The sequence below is a fragment of the Aquarana catesbeiana genome, linkage group LG03 (assembly GCF_042186555.1).
Source record: "Aquarana catesbeiana isolate 2022-GZ linkage group LG03, ASM4218655v1, whole genome shotgun sequence".
Classification (NCBI taxonomy): Eukaryota; Metazoa; Chordata; class Amphibia; order Anura; family Ranidae; genus Aquarana; species Aquarana catesbeiana.
In genome coordinates this window covers 553,390,718-553,394,463 of record NC_133326.1, presented here as the reverse complement: position 1 = coordinate 553,394,463, position 3,746 = coordinate 553,390,718, and the positions used below count along the sequence as shown (strand labels likewise).

At 44.6% G+C, this 3,746-nt stretch overlaps 1 pseudogene; it reads left to right on the top strand.

Annotated features, from left to right (window-relative positions):
* The first annotated feature begins 2,658 nt into the window (after positions 1–2,658).
* Positions 2,659–2,779, top strand: LOC141135845 (U2 spliceosomal RNA; annotated as a pseudogene).
* Positions 2,780–3,746: the final 967 nt, after the last annotated feature.

Sequence of the window (3,746 nt, the reverse complement as noted above, 5' to 3'; positions counted from 1 at the left end):
ACAAGCTACACCTAACATGGAATATACATCTGATGACAGGTCCACTTTGGGAGCTGTACTGTGCATTTTCCATCCCTGGCACAGCACAGCGCCGTATTTTGATCCAGAGGATTCATTTAGTTATGAGATTTGCGGTTACCAAAGACGGCAGAGAGGAGATACAAATAGCGAGCAATGCAGAAGCCAGATCTTTCGATAAATCGCTGAGTGGGAGGGGAATCGTAATAAAATATTTGGGATCAGTAAATATTTGGCAGGCCTGATAATGACAACAATTGTTCTGTATGGTAGTCGGAGGGATACATTTTAAATAGGAAAGGCCAGACGGGCTGATAGAGATGATGCACTGACATTCCTCATTATCGAATCGAGCGATCAGTGCGGGGAAATTGAGCAGAAATTATTTTATTGCTGTGTGCACCATGTCCTCCATGCTGAACATATTAAAGGTAATTCCTGTGATATAATCATAATAATATCACATTTCACCCATTCCTGCTACTGAAAGCTGAACTCCTGCCTTCCCTTCAGGCTTGCACAGGCTCCTCTCCTCTATTAAAATTACTTTGATTTCACTGCACACTGTGAGCTTCTCAGACACAGCCTGTCTTATTTTCTGACTAGAGGACCTCCAGCATCATGCAGCATTTTCCTCCCCTGCTTGGCTGTCCCTTGCCCGCTCCTTTTATTAATTGGATGTCCCTTCTTTCAATCATTGAGGCTTAGCATCATACAGTTGTGCTCTCTAGTTTACATACCCTGACAGAATTTATGATTTCTTGGCCATTTTTTCAGAGAATATGAATAACACAAAAACATTTCTTTCACTCATGGAAACTACCCAAATGACCCTGATAAAAAGTTTACATACCCCAGTTCTTAATACAGTGTATTGCCCCCTTTAACATCAATGACAGCCTGAAGTCTTTTGTGGTATTTGTGGATGAGGGTCTTTATCTTCTCAGATGGTAAAGCTGCCCATTCCTCTTGGCAAAAAGCCTCCAGTTCCTGTAAATTCTTGGGTTGTCTTGCATGAACTGCACGTTTTGAGATCTCCCCAGAGTGGCTCAATGATATTGAGGTCAGGAGACTGAGATTGCCACTCCAGAACCTTCACTTTATTCTGCTGTAGCCAATGACAGGCCGACTTGGCCTTGTGTTTTGGATCATTGTCATGTTGGAATGTCCAAGTGCGTCTCATGTGCAGCTTCCTGGCTGATAAATGCAAATGTTCCTCCAGTATTTTTTGATAACATACTGCATTAATCTTGCCAACAATTTTGACCAAATTTCCTGTGCCTTTGTAGCTCACACATGCCCAAAACATCAGCGATCCACCTCTGTGTTTCACAGTAGGAATGGTGTACCTTTCATCATAGGCATTATTGACTCCTCTCCAAATGCAGCTTTTATGGTTGTGGCCAAATTTTGGTCTCATCATTCCAAATGACTTTGTGCCAGAAGGTTTGAGGCTTGTCTCTGTGCTGTTTGTGCTGTTTAGCATATTGTAAGCAGGACACTTTGTGGCATTTGCCTAGTAATGGCTTTCTTTTGGCGACTCGCCCATGCAGCCCATCTTTCTTCAAGTGCCTCCTTATTGTGCATCTTGAAACGGTCACACCACATGTTTTCAGAGAGTCCTGTATTTCACTTGAAGTTATTTGTGCATTTTTCTTTGCATCCCGAACAATTTTCCTGGCAGTTGTGGCTGAAATTTTCGTTGGCCTACCTAATCATGGTTTAGTTTCAACATAACTCCTCATTTTCCACTTCTTGATTAGAGTTTGAACACTGCTAATTGGCATTCTCAATTCCCTGGATATCTTTTAATATCCCTTTCATGTTTTATACAGTTCAACTACCTTTTCCCGCAGATCCTTTGACAATTCTTTTGCTTTCCCCATGGCTCAGAATCCAGAAACGTCAGTGCAGCACTGGATGAAAGATGCAAGGGTCTGTCAGGAGTCCAGAAACTCATTGACCTTTTATACACACACACTAATTACAAGCAAACAGATCACAGGTGAGGATGGTTACCTTTAATAGCCATTTCAACCTCTTTGTGTCAACTTGTGTGCATGTTATCAGGTCAAAGTCAGCAGGGTATGTAAACTTTTCATCAGGTACATTTGGGTAGTTTCTGTTGTGATTATGATATAAAAAAGTAAACACAGTTGATTGATAATAAATGGCTTCAGGCAAACACAAACCATGAGTGAAAGAAATGTTTTTGTGTTATCATTCATATTCTCTGAAAAATGGCCAAGAAATCATAAATTCTGCCAGGGTATGTAAACTTATGGGCACAACTGTATATGGGCATTACCTAAGGAGGTCTATATGAAAATATAGTATGTCTAGGAGGAATGCCCACTCCTTCAGACTGATATACACCTATCACAGTGTTTCGGTATTTGCGTAGCTCCTTCCAAGAGACAGCCCACTGCTTGCATCAGGGCTGAGCGCTCTTGAGAGGAGTAGTGAGGCAGACTGCTGGGATGTTTTTGGAAATCTATGTACATCACCCTATGTACATCACCATTGCCCCTCCCAATAGCTATAATCTGCTTGTGCTACATAGAGAAGCACAGAGACCCAGGGATGACATCACTGGGACTAAAATATGTTATGGAAGGCAAACATACCAACAACTAAACTTCAGCTTCTCTGCCTTTTGGCTAAGATCAAGTGTAGTATCTGTTCTTATTAGTGATCTAGTGGGGGTGCTGTGCTGTCATTCTGGCCTGACCAGGGCTGGACTGGTGGCTATGTACTTCTGCTGGAGTGACGGAGGCTTGGAAGGTTAGTACCGGCTGGGACAGAAATGGGGGCACCCACAGGCAGTTGAGGCACGAGAGTAAACCCCCCGGGAAAACTGTAAGAGCCCAGTACCTCCTGATTTGAGTGGACATACCTTGTCCTGGCCATGGGCTGGGAAGGCAGAGAGTCCACAGTGTCTGTGCCCCCTGGAGTGGTCGTCCTAGGGATGCTGTTAGTAACACTTGGGTCTGGGACCCCACTGTGTGAACAGGTTCATGGTCACAGTCACCAAATGCTTATTTTCTGCGCTGCTAATCCGGGACAATTTATGTCTTCCAGGCCTCAGGGCCCAGCCAGTGCACTATTTATTGCATGGCCACTTATTTATTTTATTTATTTTCTCCCACTGTTTGTCTCACTTTTACTTTTGTGTGTGTTTTTTTCTCACTAGGATGAAAGGTGTGAGTCCTTGGGCTTGCCCTGACGTCTAGGGGGAGGATGTGTGTCCTTCTGGTTCCTTCCTTCCCTGTCTCTGGAGGAGGGGTCTCTCGACCAAGTTTTCAAAGGTCGGCTTCGGCTGACCTAGAAAAACAGGGTCTTCCGGGCCTTCTGGCTAGGCAGACCATGGAAACCCTTTGTCCCTGTCAGGAGCCTTGCGCCCCGACTCCTTTGGGGGGTGGACCTAAGCACAACCCTAAAAAAAAAAAAAAAAAAATTGATCCTGTTCCCTTAAAGCATTTTATACAGCACAGTGCTTGTGCTGTGTCATTTGGCCTCCTGTATAACCTACAAAACCTGGCTGATCCTGCTTGGCTATACCCTCCCCCTGTAAACTGACCACAGTTAATCATAGCTGCTGAGACCCGACACTGGTCAGTTTACATGCTTCCATCATCCTCAGCACTCCTCTCCCCCGTCCTCTCCTCCCTCCCCTCCCTGCCTGTCAGCTCCGTCCACTCCCCAGCCCTCCCCTCCCACTGCTATCA